Consider the following 20858-nt stretch of genomic DNA (forward strand, 5'->3'; position numbering starts at 1 on the left):
CGTTATTACATTATTTAATTACCAAATACCAATTGTTATTATATATTTAAATTCGTAAAACATTAAACAAAAATGAGACATGTTTAGTTTTAGTTATGATTAAATATATTCGATCCTTCTAAAAATATAGGTACTTAGTTAAGATAATTCTCAATTGGTGATCCATTAATATTGAACCGAACAACTTAGTTGTAGTTGTTCTTTTTTTATGTAGCCATACGTAATTAATTTAAATTTTTAATTACTATTTCTGTAAAATATACCTAGTCCCGTGTGCACTATTACTGAAACGAACAAAAGCCACTGCCACTAATTACTAGAGGTCCTTACTTTTTTGCCACCTGTGTCCACGGTTTAATTAAAACTAATTATCTTCCGGTACGCGGACCAGCGCACTCCTGTTGTTGTTTTCTTTTCTTTCAGCTAAATGAAACTGCTATCTGTAATTTAGTTTTTTACAAAAAAAAAGTCTTAATGTCTAATGTGCACAATTGTATTAATGAGAGGAAAGAAATAATAGAAAAAGGCTATACACGGTGGCTAAAAAATAACTGCATTTCTGTTTCCAGGGAGGGTTTGGGATTATACTGAGCAACTTTTACTATTGGACCAACCCCGAAATCGCGAAAAATAAATTTACCCTCCCATAGAAAATGGACCAGCAAAAATGTATGAAGCAGTAATTATTTTTTTTTGGTGTTGGTCCCATAGTAAAAGTTGCTCAGTATAATCCCAAAACCTCCCTGGCAACGGGAATGCAACTATTTTTGTGCCACCCTGTATAAGCCAACAACGCGAAAACAATATTTTAAATTATTTTGTACTAGCGACGCGCCCCGGCTTCGCACGGTACACTTAAATCTTCCTTAAAAATCTCTCTATTGAAGGTGAAAACCGTATGAAAATTCGTTTAGTCGTTTTTGAGTTTATCGCTATCATACAAACAGACAGACGCGGCGGGGGACTTTGTTTTATAAGTGATAGATTATATTTTAATCGACATAAAGATACACTAAATTATCGGATATACTTTTTTTAATATAAAAAAATCATTTATTTACGTACAAGATAATTATGTACAGTGCAGTACTGAACGAAATTGAAACTAGCATAAATTTAATAATAATTATAATCGGATATATAGACGAATATTTGTGGCGTACATTAAATACTAACGAATAGCTATCATAAAGTACCTATACCGAAGAATAAAAATAAGATAGTAAAAGCCCTATCAATCAGTCCTATAAAACGATCTTTAAGAGCCCTTATTCCTTAGAGCGTTCACCGATTTTGCGAAATAACACTCGATAGATGGCGTTAGCGCTCGGTACGCGAGCGCCGGCAAAGCTAAGCGCGTTTCAACGCAGACAAGAATAATTTTGATACTTTTCAATTTAATTTGCAAGTAAATTTATTTTAACGTTATATTGGCACTCTGTATTTTATTTTATAAGCATGGTAGTAGTCAATAGAGTATATGTGATGAGATAATATATAACCAACGACGAGTAAAAAATAATGATTGTTTACCTCTGTATGTCATGGAATTATTGTGACAAGTTCATCCACGAAGTCAAGTAACTTATTCAAGTCAGTTCACCAAGGAAGTTGAATAATTAAATGTTTTAAAGATAAGGTTATATTAAATAATAATATATACAGGGTGGCCAAAAATAAGTGCATTCCCGTTGCCAGGGAGGTTTAGGGATTATACTGAACTAAGCAACCGCGAACCGCGATGGGACCAACCCCGAAATCGCGAAAAAAAATTTGGCTGTTTCATACATTTTGTCTAGTCCATTTTCTATGGGAGGGTAATTAGGGTTCCGTACCCAAAGGGTAAAACGGGACCCTATTACTAAGACTTCGCTGTCCGTCCGTCCGTCCGTCCGTCCGTCCGTCCGTCCGTCCGTCCGTCCGTCCGTCTGTCACCAGGCTGTATCTCACGAACCGTGATAGCTAGACAGTTGAAATTTTCACAGATGATGTATTTCTGTTGCCGCTATAACAACAAATACAGCCGCTATAAAAACAGAATAAAATAAAGATTTAAATGGGGCTCCCATACAACAAACGTGATTTTTGACCAAAGTTAAGCAACGTCGGGAGTGGTCAGTATTTGGATGGGTGACCGTTTTTTTTTTTTGCATTATGGTACGGAACCCTTCGTGCGCGAGTCCGACTCGCACTTGCCCGGTTTTATTTTTTTTCCAGCAACCATTTTCTTGCCAGCAGCGGAAAAGCACTTATTTTATGGCCACCCTGTATAATGACAATAAATTCGAGAGTACCTGCAAGTAACAACTACTGAACTCTCTGAAGTTCGATTTTATGTCTAAAACAGAAGTATCTCCGTTTTTAGGGTTCCGTACCCAAAGGGTAAAACGGGACCCTATTACTAAGACTCCGCTGTCCGTCCGTCCGTCCGTCCGTCAATCACCAGGCTGTATCTCACGAATCGAGATAGCTAGACAGTTGAAATTTTCACAGATGATGTATTTCTGTTGCCGCTATAACAACAAATACTAAAACAGAATAAAATAAAGATTTAAGTGGGGCTCCCATACTGTTGTAAACGTCATTTTTGATAGAAGTTAAGCAACGTCGGGCTCGGGCGGGGTCAGTACTTGGATGGGTGACCGTTTTTATAGATAATGGTACGGAACCCTTCGTGTGCGAGTCCGACTCGCACTTGGCCGGTTTTTATTTAGAACGAAGTTGATTTATAAGGTTTACTTGATCCTTGTGGGAAGCAAATGAAGCTTTATTTGTAAGTATGTATGTAAAATAAAATAATATTAATAATCTATCAACCGCATCTAGATCGATAGTGCTCGTCAAGGAAAATCTATTGAGCCCAAACACGATGGAGTTATTATGAGTAGATTAGGAGTTCTGGTGACCAACTCCTGACTCCATCATGAAAACCTGGACTTCATCTAGATTCTAGATCGATGGTGCTTGTCGGGGCAAATCTATTGATCCCAAACACGATGGAGTTATGATGAATAGATTAGGACTTCTGGGGACCAACTCCTGACCCCATCTCGTAATGGAGTCAGGAGTTGGTCACCAGAAGAGTCTCATGACTCTGGACCTCATCTAGATAGATGGTGCTCGTCAGGGCAAATCTAATGAGCCCAATCACGATAGAGTGATAATGAGTAGATTAGGATTTCTGGTGACCAACTCCTGACTCCATCATGAGAACCTGGACTTCATCTAGATCAATGGTGCTCGTCGGGGCAAATCTATTGAGCCCAAACACGATGGAGTTATGATGAGTAGATTAGAACATCTGGTGACCATCTCATGATGGAGTCAGGAGCTGGTCACCAGAAGGGTCTCATGACCCTGGACCTCATCTAGATAGATGGTGCTCGTCGAGGCAAATCGATTGAGCCCAAACACGATGGAGTGATAATGAGTAGATTAGGAGTTCTGGTGACCAACTCCTGACTCCATCATGAGAACCTGGACCTCATCTAGATCGATGGTGTTCGTCAAGGAAAATCTATTGAGCCCAAACAGGATGGAGTTATGATGAGTAGATTAGGAGTTCGGTGACCATTACTGACTCCATCATGAGAACCTGGACTTCATCTAGATCGATGGTGCTCGTCGGGGCAAATCTATTGAGCCCAAACACGATGGAGTTATTATGAGTAGATTAGAACATCTGGTGACCATCTCATGATGGAGTCAGGAGTTGGTCACCAGAAGGGTCTCATGACCCTGGACCTCATCTAGATAGATGGTGCTCGTCGAGGCAAATCGATTGAGCCCAAACACGATGGACTTATGATGAGTAAATTAGGACTTCTGGTGACCATCTCATGATGGAGTCAGAAGTTGGTCACCAGAAGGGTCTCATGACCCTGGACCTTATCTAGATAGATGGTGCTCGTCAGGGCAAATCATTTGAACCCAAACACGATGGAGTGTTAATGAGTAGATTAGGAGTTCTGGTGACCAACTCCTGACTCCATCATGAGAACCTGGACTTCATCTAGATCGATGGTGTTCGTCAAGGAAAATCTATTGAGCCCAAACACGATGGAGTTATGATGAGTAGATTAGGAGTTCGGTGACCATTCCTGACTCCATCATGAGAACCTGGACATCATCCAGGTCGTCCGGGTATAATAAAAATGCAAACCCTAACCAGAATTCAAGTAACACTGAAAATCTATCACATAAGCGAGAGTCGGTTGTTAAAATTAAATATGGTGTAAAAAATGTACACCCTTGGATCAAGATTTTCTAATCATAGTATACAGCACTTCTCGGAACTCTCTCGATGGTTACGAAAGCAACGAACGCCTGACGGTCGAGCACAGGTCCGTCCCCTAAGCGCACTCGGCGGAGACTGAGCGCGCGGTGTCGGTGCAGCGTGATTTATACGTCTTTAAAAAAATATAGATTTACGGCTAGGTAGGTCCTATAGTTATGATTTTTTTTTTATGAGTAGACATAAAGTTACAATTTGATAAAATATTATTTTTGGGGCAAAATATAAGTCCAATTTGCGATAAAAAAATGTAATGTAACCCTGTTTTCACCAAAAAAATGAAGAAAACTCGGAAGGTTTTTTATCAATTTTTTAAAATGAATCTTCGATTTTCAAGCATGTCAGCCCCTCGTACAAGATATGGTGAGTTGAATTGTAATCATTCATGTACCAAATGATTCTTGTTTACTGCAAAATTGAGAACCGAAACGACCCTTCTCACTGCAAAATTTGAAAAAGACTCCTAAGAAAACTCATTTATTTTAGGTTCAAAAAGAGAAAATGAAAATTTGAACGTTTTCAGCCCCTAGTTTAAGAAATGATTATTTAAGTACGTTATCAGTTTTTGAATAAATACTAATAGTTACGTCGTAATCTTAAATGAAAAAGGAAGCATTTTGCAAAATACGCTCGTCTGTAGGAGTAAGGACTCTTAAGATCATTTTGAACACCTGGCCCGCTTATTGACTTCTGCTGCGGACTGTACCTACGTCGTTTTTATGTTCACTGAATCATAAATGCTCTTACCAACCTTAATGTTAATTTTAAAGAACTATTTCTGAATGATGTGCCACGCTTTGATTTTACCAATTTTTTTATTGAATCTTTAGTTACATATATGGCACCCCCTAAAAATGCCTATAAGGGTTCCCTTTTTGCCATTTAGCTACAGAACTCTAAAAACATTCTAAATATTTGAAGTTTTATAAAAGAGTCACATTTCTGTAGACTTTGCAATTGCAGCAATTGAGCTGGCCGTTCCGTCCTGCCTCCAGTGGGCCTACCGCGAACCACGTTCGACGTGTTGCCTCTCTGTTCCACTTGTAAATTCGTACGTAAGTGTGACAGGGAGGCAACATATCGAACGTGCTTCGCGGTAGGCCCTCTGACTCTCAGAGAGCTACGCGCGGAGTCTCTCGATTCAGTTTTCACTGAGATCAGCACTCGGATTTCGCCAAGTAAATACTGCTTCAGAGAACACATTGAACATGCTAAGGGGAACTAGAGAAAACGTGCCTTTGACGTACAATATGGCCGAAGCTTATAATACTCTTAATAGTCTAGATATTTTTTTTGTGGGAATTCCAGAAAAAAAAAATACATTTTTAGCTAAAATGATACCTAATTTGGTTATTCAACTCTTTAATTGAATCTTTCTTATTTAAAAATAAGTTTTTGGCAAAGATTTCATATTTGGTACAAACTTTTATCGCTGACTGCACTTTTCTTACGACAGACAACTAATACTCATCGAGACAATTCTAAAAAACCCTAATACAATTAGGTTGCGTTGTTTCATCACAGAGTTCCTATGGCCACCTCCTGTCTCCATCATCAGATCAGTTCGACAGTACCATATTAGGTATTGTATTGTCATCAGAACTACATACAGCTGCCAATTTTCATGACGCTACGATCCTTGGAAGATGGTTAAATTAGTTACCTTAGATTCCATTACATAGTTACATACAAGTCGACCTAATAAAAGCTTGTTAATGAACGTTTGTTCATTCCATGAAACGTTTATATTACAACAACGTGTACCTACAACAACTTAGACCTTTGGTTTTGGGTTTGGATCCCGCAGTGCCACCTATTTTTTTGAATGGAAGTTAAGTTATTTTGTAGCAGGTCTCAGTTCTATGTAAATATTTGGTTCGGCGCTTAGACCTCTGGTCATAATAATAGATGGCACTGAATATTGGAGGAACGCAACGTTGTACCTATAGGGAGCGTGCATGACCTCCTGGGGTTTATGGTCCGATGTAGCCCACAAGCTGGCAGAACTTACTATGCACAAGAAAACTTACGAGAACGGTATATGGTAGCACTTGCTTTGGCAATGTACCTACATGTTTATGTTTCCTATTCAGGCCACAAGATGGCAGAACCTCCAACGTGCACGGTGACTCCAAAGACGATGCAAGTCTTCGTGTTTATTTCTTCTTTGATATTATAAAGGGGTCCACTGATTAACAGTCCGCCGGACGGTATCGGCCTGTCAGTTAGAACAAAATTTTGACAGTTCTGAACAACTTTACTGACAAGCCGATACCGTCCGGCGGACTGTTAATCAGTGGGCCCCTTAAAGCCTCAGTGCAGTAAGACACGTCTCAGAAATGTAGGCCGTGGCTTGCTGATCCGCCATTCCGAAGCAGCAGTGAACTGAAATAAAAACCCGGCAAGTTTTCTAACTTTTTTCTTGCAACAACAAAGTGGAAGGTTCCGAACAACGAAGATGCATTAAAATTCACTTTGGAGTTGCTCGCCTAATGAAACGTTGCCAGATTAATTAAAGTATAATAAAACCGGGCAAGTGCGAGTCGGACTCGCGCACGAAGGGTTCCGTACCATAATGCAAAAAAAAAAACAAAAAAAAAGCAAAAAAAAAAACGGTCACCCATCCCAATACTGACCACTCCCGACGTTGCTTAACTTTGGTCAAAAGTCACGTTTGTTGTATGGGAGCCCCATTTAAATCTTTATTTTATTCTGTTTTAGTATTTGTTGTTATAGCGGCAACAGAAATACATCATCTGTGAAAATTTCAACTGTCTAGCTATCACGGTTCGTGAGATACAGCCTGGTGACAGACGGACGGACGGACGGACGGACGGACGGACGGACGGACGGACGGACAGCGAAGTCTTAGTAATAGGGTCCCGTTTTACCCTTTGGGTACGGAACCCTAAAAATGGCGTCTTGGCGTTAAGAGGCAACTTTAAAAACTGCGTACGTGTAAGCGCATTAGTACCTGGGCTACGACCACGAAAATGGAAGTTCGCAAATTGTGGAAATCTGTCTCTGTTACTCTAATTATGTCTTCATTGGAGTAAAAGAGCAAAATGCCCGCAATTTGCGAATTTCGGTTTTCTCTGTCGTAAAAACTACCACATTTGTTTTTTTACAGTAAGTACATCTGGTGCTCCATTACGGCACCCTGTACTATAATGAGCACATTACGTAACTACTTCGAAAATTTAAATATTTCGGGGAGGTAGCGGACCATTGGGCAGTCGGAAGGCCAGGGCACCCCCTTGTAAATCAGGACGAGGCCTCCCGACTGCCCAATGGTCCGCTACCTCCCCTACTGTAAAACGTTGTACGATATACGTGCGAATAGGTACTTCGCACTTGTATCGTAATCTATTATACTTAACTTTTGTGTTTTTTCAATAGTTTACAAAGCCGTTTCCTTGTAGTTATAATTTATCTTTATAGTTATCCAAAAAGTTTCGAAAGTTGTCGGAAATTTCACAAAACTTTTCAAGACAAAGAAGATTGGTTTTCATTTTGAAAATGGAGAATTTCGATCTACATAATACAGTATGTAGGTAATTTGTAATTATGAAAATCAATAAAGTAAGGTGAGGTAAGACGGACATAGTTTATTTTGCTCGGGGCAAGACAAACAGTATGAGGATTCCATACAAGTGTTTGTCTTGCCCCGGCGATAGTCTTACTTCATCTTACCTTACATTCGTATAGAGTCACGGTTTGACGTTTAAAATAACACTTGCATTGAATGGGCTATCAAAATCGCTGAAGACTTTTCTTGGTCTAACTCTAATTATACTAAATAAATCAGTATTTACGAATTTGGCTGTTAATAAATTGTTTTTTTTTTTGTCAAATGGGTCCTCTGGCCCTCTGTTCAATGTAGTAAAAAGCTGCAACAACCCTCTGGCGGCTTGCCGAGTCGAATGAAATTAGTCAAATCCGGAGAGTTGGCTCCGATGGTACCTAATGAGCACCTAGATAATTCTTCGATCCCAGTATAAAATGGGTTAATTACTTTAAGAGGATAGTATCCACGTTCCTTTTTTGTGTTCACATTTTTTTCGCTTTTAACTACTTAATAATAAAAATAACATTTCAAAAATATAATAGGGGAGCTGGGGGCTTAATGTAACAGGGGTAATAGTAACGCTCAATTTTGACGGGGAATTAAAAACATTTTAATTTATTTTTTTGCTGAATGACTATCTTATAACTCGAGGAATAACGTAAACACCGTCATTGCCCCGCCAGACATCGAAGCGAGTGGATGTGCACACGAGCTCTGTTTCGAACAGGTATTGGAAAAAATACTTACGAAAATGTTGAGTGTGGCAATTGAACTTAAATTAATTGTTCATTGTGTTTTCATTGCTACAATGTAAATTAAATTGGCTTTCATTTGCTTTTATTTAAATACTTCTATAGCTTATAGTTTTTGACATATTTAATAAAATAGACATAATGGGCCCATGGGGCAAGTAGTAACACAAAGCAGGGGCACGTTGTAACATATTAGTGTGTGTGTATTTTTGATTGCTCTCTAATAATTGTGCATATTTTTGCATATATAATATTATTATGACTCGTTGTATAGTGCATTACAAATTACTTGCGGTTTTTTGTGCATTCTTTTATTCTTCTTTACTCTAGCATTGCCCAGGCGCTTGTGCTTGGTAAAGCACTGGTGGCCTGTAAGAGCGTGCGACTTTCAATCCGGAGGTCGCGGGTCATAGGATCGAATAACAATGAATAATACAAGACTGTGAACCAAGAAAAACTTTTTAATTCTTATAGATGTTGCCATTCTTTTAGTTGTTACTACTTGCCCCGAGCCTGTTACAGCTAGCCCCAAAGATGGGGTAAGTTGTAACAACTCCCATTTTTTCAAAAAGTGTCTGCTGTAAAAGATAAGTAAACATTTTAAATATTTTTTTTATCGGAATTAGTGCCTAGAACTTTACAAACCCTCTTACTCAAAATCATAAAATTATACATATTTTAGACAATACAGGCCTTTTTCCAAAAACTGTTACAACAAGCCCCCTCCTCCCCTAAAGTCAAACGAAGTAGCAAGTTATTATATGGAATTAAACTAAATATTTTTTGTAATGTTGTATGCTGGATGTTAATCAGTGAGGAAAATGGGGAGTACGTTTGCGAAGTGATAATCCACTTTCCCCTTAACAGTCGAAAGAAACATCCAATATTTTTTCACTAAACTTCTTCTGCCTGTTAACTCAGCCAACTTTCGTAGTTGGGTGATAAAGAATCAGTTTTTGAAAGCTTGACTTTTGAACAGAATAATTCAGTTACTTACCTAATTTAGTTTTAACCGACGGATAAGTACGTCTACCATCAGTTTTGACAATGACAATACGCTCGCGTCTACGTAACTTACTTTCTATGCATCTCGCTCGTACTCGCATATTAGTGCAAGCGAGATGTACAGAAAGTAAATTACGTAGACGTGAGCGTTAATGTCAATGTCAAAACTGGTGGTAGACGTAAAGATGTGTGACGAAAAGCTGTACCTATTTCATTTAATTTTACGGATACTTTTCCATCTAAAAGTAAGTAAGTTAAATGTATAACTAAAAAACCGGCCAAGTGTGAGTCGGGCCCTCGCACGAAGGGTTCCGTACCATTACGCAAAAAACGGGAAAAATATTGAAATATTTAAGTGGGACTCCCATACAACAAACTTGAGTTTATTCGTTAAGTTAATAAAGAGTTGTAGTTAAGTTTTGCTGTCTTAAAACGTCTCGTAAAATGTAGCAAGTACTCAATCTTGTATCAGTACGGTTACCATCAGTTTGTCACTGACATAAACGCCGTCGAGAACGTAATTTACTTTCTATATATCCCGTTTGCACTAATATGCGAGTGCGAGCGAGATGTATAGAAAGTAAATTACGTTCTCGACGGCGTTTATGTCAGTGACAAACTGATGGTAACCGTACTGGTTGCTTGTTAGCCGCATAGGATGATAAAAATCCAACAGTTACCGAGGAGTGTCGAGTTCAGTTCTCCGTAGAGACATCTACATTCTGACTAGCTACCTAACTGTAGTCTACAAAGTTATCGTGGCTACTGGCTAAGGCTGACTATTCATTATGTATCCGATTATTTATGTATCGATTCAGTGTTGTCACGAAAGAAAAGTTTGTTCCATGTATAAATGGCCACACTCGCTATAGTTCGTTTTTTTAGCATTAGAAAGAAGGTAAGCGATCTTGACATGTCTTTTAATTGAAAAACGCTTTTTAAAAATCAGCATGGTCTAATAAAACATGGTCTTCCATTCCCAGAGTGACACGGGCCTACGTCACAATAACATTGCCACTTTATTTCAACATAACATGTTACATGGGTACATTATACCTATGGTTAATAAGTTAAAATATTTCTTTATAATTTTATAATTTTCATTTATATGTATTTTAGCTTAAATTTTACAATAACACGTCATTTTTAATTACTCGTTAGCAATATCTTCCGATTCACGAAAGAAATTTCAGACTTTCGGGTAATTCTGTTTATACTACTGGCAACACAGGATAGCGCTGTGCACATTTGACAATTCGGATCTAGATAACTTCATGCCCTGACCGTCATCCTTGTCGAACGCGTGTTAATTGTTATTTCCTTCTCGCTCAGTGTCAGCAGTCGCAGTGTTTTCCAAACTTTTCACGTCGTAAGCTTGGTAATTAATGTGTAACTGTGAATTAGTTTTTTAAACGTTTGTCTTGTATAGATAAATAAAGTTTAATTTAATACATTAGATTTGTTTTATTTTACTATGTTTCTACATGAATAACTTAAAATTAATGCCGTTAAAATAATTTTCACCGTTGGTTAAAATTCTCCCACATTTCAAAGTTTGAGAACCTGTAAACAGCATGATGACGTAGGCGCGTGTCAGTTAGGTCATACGCGAATCTCGGAATGGAGTACCAGGCGGAGTATATTATTATACCATGAAAATCAGTAACTATTATTTTATGAAAGCAGAAGAATATAAATGATCGTTTTAGATTCTTAGTTGTTACATATTTGCCGTGACCTATTTTTCAAACGTGATTTTCAATTAAAAGACACATCAGGATTGTTTACCTTTTTCTAATGCTAAAAAAACGAACTATAAGTCGCGCGCGAGATGGCACTCTCGCGTGGAACTCTTTTCAAAATCGAGAAATTGACAGATGGAGATAGAAATTTGTGACGCGCGATCGCTGTCTCTCGCGGCGCGAGTTATCCCGCGTGTAATCATGTGCTAGCCGTGCTGAGATTTATAAGAGTTTAAAAATTATTAAATATCAATACATAACGACTAGGTATTTATTACTCGACCATAATGAGACTTGGATTGGAAAATACCATTAGCGTACTCCAGCTTTCACTAATTGAATATAATTATCAATTATGCAATGTTTTCTTTTCTGAAGTAGCTGAATTATTGTTATTCTTTTGAGAAATAAAGATCTTTAAACCGAATTTCGCATATATTTCTAACGTTCGTATATGTATTTAATATCAATTCATTCATTTAATTGATAGAGAACTGACAAAGGAATTCGGAGTGATTACGGGACTGAAATGCTTTTATATCGAAGTTTTTTTTTATAGTTTTACATTGTTCATCATCGTCGAAATAAGTATTTTCATTTAAGCATACTACACTACCATTGCATTAATCATTTCATGTAATTATTCAAATTCGACAAAGGTATTATGTGCCCAATCCCATACTGATCGTGGATTTATAATACTAAAACTAAATTAATGCTATATCGCCTATATCACCTGACTACCTTAACCTCACTGAATTAATAAAACTAAATGATAGTTTGAAGTTTTTAATCTAATCTACTCTAAACATACAAAAAATATATAATTCTTCTCATTTCATGTAATTATTCAAATTCGACAAAGGTATTATGTGCCCAATCCCATACTGATCGTGGATTTATAATACTTAAAACTAAATTAATGCTATATCGCCTATATCACCTAAATACCTTAACCTCACTTAATTAATAAAACTAAATGATAGTTTGAAGTTTTGAATCTAATCTACTCTAAACATACCCAAGATATATAATTGACACCTTAAAAACCTTTATATATAATAAGGCCTAATAAAATTGCTTACCTGACTTACACCATGAAACCACCAATCCCGGCGGAGACCTGGAAACTTAGGACACGGCCGCCCGTATTCGCTGCGGGGACCTGCCCCAAGAAATCTGCAATATGCACCTATCAGACACATCATATATAATATAGCTTCTATCCGACAAAGAGCACCCGGCCGCCCGTATTTCTAGCGAGGACCGATTGACTCACACAAATGATACAACAACAAAAAAAAAACTCTACTCTAAACCACTCTTATAAAGAGTGTCGGATCGTTTTCTTAACAACAATTCTCGAGGGAAATATAATATTATTTCAAATATTGTTCGCCTTTTTTCAATAAACATTAATAAAAGTTTACAGTAACTCCGATTAAGATTGAAAGCAAGTATGGAAGATCCCATAGGACGAAGACGGTTAGTTGAAACATTACTTTTACAATGAAAGAAAGGGTTTATATACACCTATATACATACACCCAAAAAGCACCAACTACTCTCCTGCAGGCGTGCGGTAAAGTAGATGGGCTCTCCCGCAGCGGGGTGTACCTAAGTTTAGGCACACCGTGTGTCTGAATATGAGAGTTTGCATAGTCTAATAAAACATGGTCTTCCATTCCCAGAGTGACACGGGCCTACGTTACAACTAGTGATGGGAAATTGCAGAGAATATTTCCGATCGAGAGAATATTCTCGGAAAGATTACGGTAATATTACCAAAAATGGCAATTTACTTAATAACTTTGTATTTATATATGGGAATCGAATTTTTCGTAATAACGAAAGATTTACATATTCCAAAGTACTTTATCCTCGCGCCAAGAGCCATTACTTTAAACATGATTAAAACGTAAATTTCCATAAGTTACCGTAAATTACCGTAATTTCTCTCAAGTTGCATAGAAATTTCCTAGGGAATTTATGTTAAGTGTCTGAAACCTTTAAATTTAGTGATGAAAATATAAGATTTACGCATTATTATTACATTACATGTTATTACACTGCACCACATTATGCAATTATTTCTTAGAAAGTTGGTAAATTTGTTTTTAGCGTCTTTCCGACGCCTACATTTTGTTATTTTCCAAATAACGCTCCCAAGGTTTAAGTGAAATAAAACAAAAAATATTTTAATTTAATATTTTTGTAATTATATGATATAAAATAAATCAACAAATAGTACAAAATTGTTACAAATTGTGAAAAGTATATAAATCAACAAAGATCTAAAAAGACTACAATTTAAAGTTTTTACATCAGTAATGTATAATAGATAAAAATAAATAATGATATAATATTAATCAACATTGTAAAAAAAAACAACATTTTTACCCAAAATCAACATTTTTTCTTATATTTATCATGCCGAAACTTAAGAACTTATCAATCAATAAAATTGTAGTAAGTCTTTATTTTTCATTTTAAAATGATTAATGAATTATCATAAATCAGAAATAAACCTACAATTATAATAATATATGAATCAATATGATAAAAATATATTTCCTACAACGTAACGCAACTTTAAACAACATTGCAGATATTTACCATGCCAAACATAATAAACTTAAGAGATAATCATAAAAATGACAATTATTTCCAAATTTAATGTACAAAGATCTAGAAAGAGATTAATTTGCAAAAATCAATAATGGATTATCTACAAAAACATGTTATAATATTAATCAATATTTTTAAAAGGGATTTCCCACTATGTATCAACAGTTTGGCTTATAATTAGTTACATATCATTAGTTTCATTATCGTTGCCGACTTCTGCATCTGAATCGGAAAAATCTGATGAATCATCACTAGACATATCAGAATCGTCGCTCGATTCTGATAGCACTTGCTCTTGGTCCGTTGATGAGAACGAAGAAGTGGACGGTGAATCCCTTTCTGGTGGTTTATTCATTAAGCGCCAATTGTGCGATATTAATGTTATTTTACCCGCCCTCTCTGTCGTCAATTTGTTGCGTTTTTTTGTGTGAATATTTGCAAATGTAGAAAAAGACCTTTCTACTGCAGCAGAAGTAGCAGGAACTGTCAAAATTTTCTGAGCAATTTTCCCGAGCTTGGTCTGAGCATAAAAACTGTTCCACCAGGATATCGGAGACATTTTATCCGCCACGTTTATAGTGAATTGGCGACTCCATAAGCCTTCCTCGTTTTTGTATTGTGAAAGTTCACTGAACATTTCAGTTACAGGGCTTCCATCATTGAGTTCAAATATTTTCATGATGACTTCACAGCCATCCATGTGTTCAGAGCTCGTTAAATCACGACCCTTATTAGTAGGGTCTAAAATACACGCTGCAAAATGGACTGGTTTAAGAGCGGTTTCTTTCCTTTGTTCAAACTTCGTTTTAAGAGTTTCCAGGGAATTGTTGTTCAGGATTTCCTGGACTAAATCACTTTGCAGATTTGCACTGATTTCTAAGAAACATTGATGTATCTTGTGAACAGAATAGTAATTTCCTTCGAGTGTTATTATCCATTTGGTAATAGGTTCAAAGAAATCTCGTATCTGTTTGGTTTCTAGCCAGAAAGCCTCGTCGAGTATCAGTTGTCTGTAATTTTGCGTGAATAATACATTGACTTCGCTTCCATTGACGACCATGTTTTGCAGGACAACTTTGGACGTGATGAAATTGTCCAAACAATGACTGTAGCTTGCCCATCTGGTCCTCACAGGCAGTTGAAGACTGACATTCAAATTATTCTCTTTTGATATTTCATGGAAGCTGGCGGTCAGAAGATGTGACTTTTTGATGGTTTTAATTATCCTTTTTATTTTTGACAGAAATTTTGCAATACTTTTGATTTTCAAAATGTCTGACACAAGCAAGTGCAACGTGTGGGCTAAACATCCATTCCACAATACATTTGGATACTTTTCTTCAAGTAGCAAGCCACATCTCTTCATATTTGCCGCATTATCGGTGACAATGGCTGTAAATTTCGCAGGTCCCAAATCTTCAATAACTGTCGTTAATACAGACATTAAATAGTCGCCTGTTTGACGATTGGCTTTCGTTTCTACAAAAGAATGGAAGTACGGCTTTGGGGTGAAAATAATAATATTCAGAATACCTTCGTTTCTGACGTTTGACCAGCCATCTACAGCCAAATGAAGAACCTCTGAATTATTTATTGTGGTTTCTATATGATCCTTTGTCACGTTGTACTCAGAGTCAAGAAGAACTGTTGAAAGACGTTTTCGGCCAGGCGGCGTGTATTCCCGATTGAGTTTATTCAATGCTATTACCCAAAGAGGATGTTCGAGCATTGAGAGCGGCGAACCAGATACATATATCGCACGTGCAATAGCAGTGTCTATTTCTTCTTTTTCTGCGTGTTCATTTTCAATATGTAAGGCCACTGACTCAGGCTCTGTTTCAATTCGGTTTGCTGCTTTAAACAATGCTTTTACGTTGTCTGGGGCTTTTTTGCATGTTAATATGTGATTTTTCATCCTTGTAGCATTCACTGCACGGTATTTTAAGTCACAAAATTTGCACTCGTGGACATCTTTTCCTAGTTCTTCTTTTTTTCGGAAATATTGATGAATAACTGACTTTGGTTTCATGGTGAACCATTCGGTTACAAACTGACTCAAATCACAATATCGCGATTACAAATTTACTATTTGCTAGGATGTTTTTGCCACGGTAGTTAAAACAGAACTGAAGTAACATTAAGTTTAACCCTTTTGTTTTATCCTTATCTATCCCTAGCGTGGGATTTTTGACTAGGTACCTGCGCGTACCTGACGCCCGAGCGCTTGACCCGTGCCGTGCATGACTCAAAATATTTAGGTACATATACTATTATTACTTTTATGAAACTAGACTAGACCAAACACTTTTTTAATTCTCTTACAAATCTATATGTAGTAAATACCCAGTTTTATTTTAATTTGCATGGTGAATTGGTCAGTAATTTACGAGAATTTATGGTAATTTATTCGGAATCTATTATTTAGTTCAGTAATTATATTTTCATGTTGTGTTATAACTTTAGAAGTCATTTGTATAATAAAATGTACTTTGACCATCAAAAAACATAAATTTCCATATCTTTCCCATCACGAGAATATTACGGAAATATTCTCGGTAAATTACGTTACCGAAAGTTTCCCATAACGGAAACTTTCCGGTCGCCCATCACTAGTTACAACAACATGGCCGCTATATATAGCGCTATCGCATATTATCATATAGCGCTGTCGCATGATGACGTAGGCCCGTGTCAGTTAGGTGACCTAGAAAAGACGGGAATGGAGTACCAGGCGGAGTATATTATTATACCATGAGAGTTTGGGAGCATGAGATGTGACAGTGAAATCTTGTTTTAGATGTTTGATTTTACATACATATTTAACTGACAAGGTGACACTTGTTATGGCGTATCCAGACTAGTCAAATTTTCGCCAATCTGATTAAATTGCCCGATCGAATCAGGACGTGCGGACGCAAACGCCAGTTTAGCTCGCCGAACTCAAGCGCCGATAATGACCGATATTACCAATAAAATGAGGTGCGGACGCAAGAATACCAATTTGTGACGCCGTATTTTCGTTCTGGGGCATTTTTTTCAATTTAGAGGGCTCTAATATCACCATAAATCTAAAATTGGTGATTAAATTGGAGATTGACGGCAATTTCATTTCTGATCAAATCGGTCGATTTGATCATCCCCCTAATACGTGCGTGATACGTGCTGTGTAAGTGCACATATTTACGTGTAAGTATTTTATTTTTATTCTTATAAATTAAGTCAATTAACAACATGTTCTACTATTAATTTTAGAATAGAGACATTCTTGGAAACGTACGTACCTATGTTCTAAATGAATTTTAGTTTTGTGTAATTTATGACTAGAATATCTTCAAATAAATATCTATGATTGTAATTTATTATTTGTGGTAATAAACATTCTTATTCTTATTCTTATTCTATACACTTTCGAGACCCTTGAGGATTTAGTTGTACTTATGTGGGCGGGCTGTCTTACCTTTGCATTAATATACTTACTTACATTATGTATGGGAAAATGTGATGTAGAAGGTATTTCAGGAGCAGTAGACAAGGACTCCGTGGTCCTCGATTGAAATTGCGTCCATAGGCTACTACAATCGCTTGCCACAGGCGGGCTGCAGTATTGTTTGACACCAACGTCGTATAAAAAACGTAGCACAAATAAACAACCGAAGACGTGCCTATCAAATTACTTATAAGTACCTAAGTGTAATTCACCGATAAAAAACGTTAAAACACGTAAATTATAAATATGTTTTTAATAGGTACTTAAATTAAAAAAATCTACTATGAAAATTACAAACAACAGGTGACACTTGTCAACTGGCAAGCTTGCACTTACACCATCCCACTAATCCGGGGGTGTCATATTGTACTGGTAACCAAAGTAACTTCACGTTTTACCGGTTAACCCCGGGTTAGTGAGATGGTGCAAGTGGCACTAGGCAGCAACTTGCACTGTGTAAACCACCCTTAACACTGATACGTATATAAGTGCACATATACGTATTTACTTTGGTCCAATTCATTAACGGCACCCAAGGGATGCGGGTATCCGTATATTTTTTGCAATTCACACCTGTCTGCGATTCAGCTTATTTACGATGCGGTAGTTTACTAGTTACTGATATTCACCTTTGTGTTTAGTTACCTTCTTTTCTTAAATAAGGTTTTTAAGCCTGCTATATTGTAACCCACGTTAGCAAACCTCCGTTTTTTTCCTTTTTCTGTACAATATAAGCGCAATTTCACAGTATATCCAAAATATTATACTAAGTTGTGAAAAAGTTATAGGTACTTCAACGGAAAATTACATACCTACCTTAATTTTTAACAAGCTTTTATTAGGTCGACCAGAGCCTCTACCATCAGTTTTAACATTGACATAACGCTCACGTCTACGTAATTTACTTTCTGTACATCTCGCTTGCACTATTGCTCGCATATGCGAGTACGAGCGAGATGCATAGAAAGTAAATTACGTAGACGTGAGCGTATATGTCAATGTCAAAACTGATGGTAGACGTACTGTATGTAACTATGTAATCAAATCTTGCAAGCTTTTGATCCACTTCCCGGTTTCCGATTGAGCTGAAATTTTGCATGCATGTATAAATCGGATGACAATGCAATATTATGGTACCATCGAGCTGATCTGATGATGGAGACAGGAGGTGGCCTTAACAAGCTTTTATTAGGTCGATGTAATGGAATCTAAGATGTAATGAAAATTGGCAGCTGCATGTAGTTCTGATGACAATACAATAATATGGTACTGTCGACCTGATCTGATGATGGAGACAAGAGGTGGCCATAGGAACTCTGGGATGAAACAACGCAACCTAATTGTGTTAGGGGTTTTTAGAATTGTCTCGATGAGTATTAGTTGTCTGTCGTAAGAAAAGTACAGACAGCGATAAAAGCTTGTACCAAAAATGAAATTTTACCATTTAATATAGTAATAATAAAAATCATAAAAATCATAATACATAGGCAAAGGGGTAGATAATACATACGTAGAAAAAAGGAAAAAAGGAAAAAAAGAAAAAAAAGAAAGGAAGGAGGAAAAGGGGTTTTAGTCGATGTGTGGAAGGGCGGCACCGTCGTCGAACCTAAGCCACCTGGCAGGTTGGCAGTGGACTTAAAGCGGTGGCGTGCATCGGATGCACATGCTGGTGGCGCGTATAACGGCGATACTGATCCTGCATCTCAGCCAGCCCAGTATGGTGCTTAGTGAGCGGTTCCACCGCCGTTGAGATGTACCTAGTTTCTGCCATATGTTTGATAAAGGAGGACATTTGGACATTTCATATTTATCCCGCCCTGAATGAGGTGAAGGAGCTTGAAGATAATTATATATTCACGTGTACCTAATATTTTATAATACATTTAATGATAATTTATGAATAAAAAATGTTATTGATTTTCACGGCAACTCTATTTAGTCCATTCGGCATGCGTTAATGTGGCAAATAACTATTGTATGTAAGTATTGTATGTAAGTTTTGTGATATAACAGCTGCCTCACAATATTTGCTGTGTCACTGGCTTCAAACAACATCTAATAGAGCTCAAGGACGCACCTTGAAATATTAACGACTACAATGCTAACCACAAAACCTATTATTGAGAAAAAAATTGTAACACCCCAATTTCCTATCACCCAAAACTAAATTAGGTTAAGTAGGTATGATTTCAAAAACCTTTGTATTTCACACGTCGTGAGCACAATAGGTACCTACGCATTAAAGAAATTAAGGACGGAAATTAAAGGACAATAGAGTGGCCCTTAATTATTAATTAATTATCGGGATAAGTCCTGGACAGGGCGGGACAATGGTCCACGATAACGAGTGGTCATTGTATCCTGGTTCAAAAGATTCGGGGACTATTAATTAAGACGTGGAGCGGACCGAAAAACGGAATTCAACTTAATTAATTTCGGCACTTTCCTGTAGGACCTTTACATCGCAGATGATATATGTTATATCCTTACTGTATATTCGTAGGTACTTAGCCTTATAAAATAATAATAATAATTCAGCCTATATACGTCCCACTGCTGGGCACAGGCCTCCTCTCATGCGCGAGAGGGCTTGGGCTATAGTCCCCACGCTAGCCCAATGCGGATTGGGCCTTCACATACACCTTTGAATTTCTTCGAAGATGTATGCAGGTTTGCTCACGATGTTTTCCTTCACCGAAAAGCTAGTGGTAAATATCAAATGATATTTCGTACATAAGTTCCGAAAAACTCATTGGTACGAGCCAGGATTTGATCCCGCGACCTCCGGATTGAAAGTCCGACGTTATATCCACTCGGCCACCCCCGCTTCACCTTACCGCGTTTACATAAGGTAACATTCCATTTCTAACCGAAGCTGCATTACTGTCAATTTTACTATGGAAATTGACAATGACTACGACGCGTTCAGTACCGGTAGTGCAGCTGCGGTTAGAAATGGAATGTTACCATTAGCCTTACTTTATATTAATTACAGTTTGTATTTTTGAAACAACCACTTATTCTAAGGGTATAGTTACTATAGGCCGACATGAATTAACTTTCATATGTTTTATTAAAAAAATACTACATTTATTTTCTAATCTTGAAATAGTAGGTAAGTAGGTGTTTTTTCTATAGCATCATATTGTCACATACACTAGATAAAAAACTGTTCGATAAGCATACCAAGCCATAAAATTGTGCATATTGATATCGTGAATTGAAAATGACGCGCTGCGGAAGGCATAAAACGCGAAATTGACTGGCTTGACTGGTTTTTCTCTAAAGAAAAACGTAATACGAACATATGAACTTCATTGATGCTTGCTGCATTTTTCTTCGGGCTGCCAAGAAGCAATATTCAGCTTACATCAAAGACGAG

The 20858-nt window shown here is 37.1% G+C and overlaps 1 long non-coding RNA gene across 1 annotated transcript in view; it reads right to left on the minus strand.

The window, feature by feature from the left end:
• Window positions 1-4517: 4517 nt before the first annotated feature.
• LOC134806469 (uncharacterized) overlaps window positions 4518-20858 on the minus strand; it is a 200981-nt gene continuing 184640 nt past the window's right edge. The window contains exon 2 of the long non-coding RNA XR_010146534.1: window positions 4518-4965. This is a non-coding gene — a long non-coding RNA (uncharacterized LOC134806469). The remainder of the gene's footprint in view (window positions 4966-20858) is intronic.

The sequence above is a fragment of the Cydia splendana genome, chromosome 3 (genome assembly GCF_910591565.1).
Source record: "Cydia splendana chromosome 3, ilCydSple1.2, whole genome shotgun sequence".
Classification (NCBI taxonomy): domain Eukaryota; kingdom Metazoa; phylum Arthropoda; class Insecta; order Lepidoptera; family Tortricidae; genus Cydia; species Cydia splendana.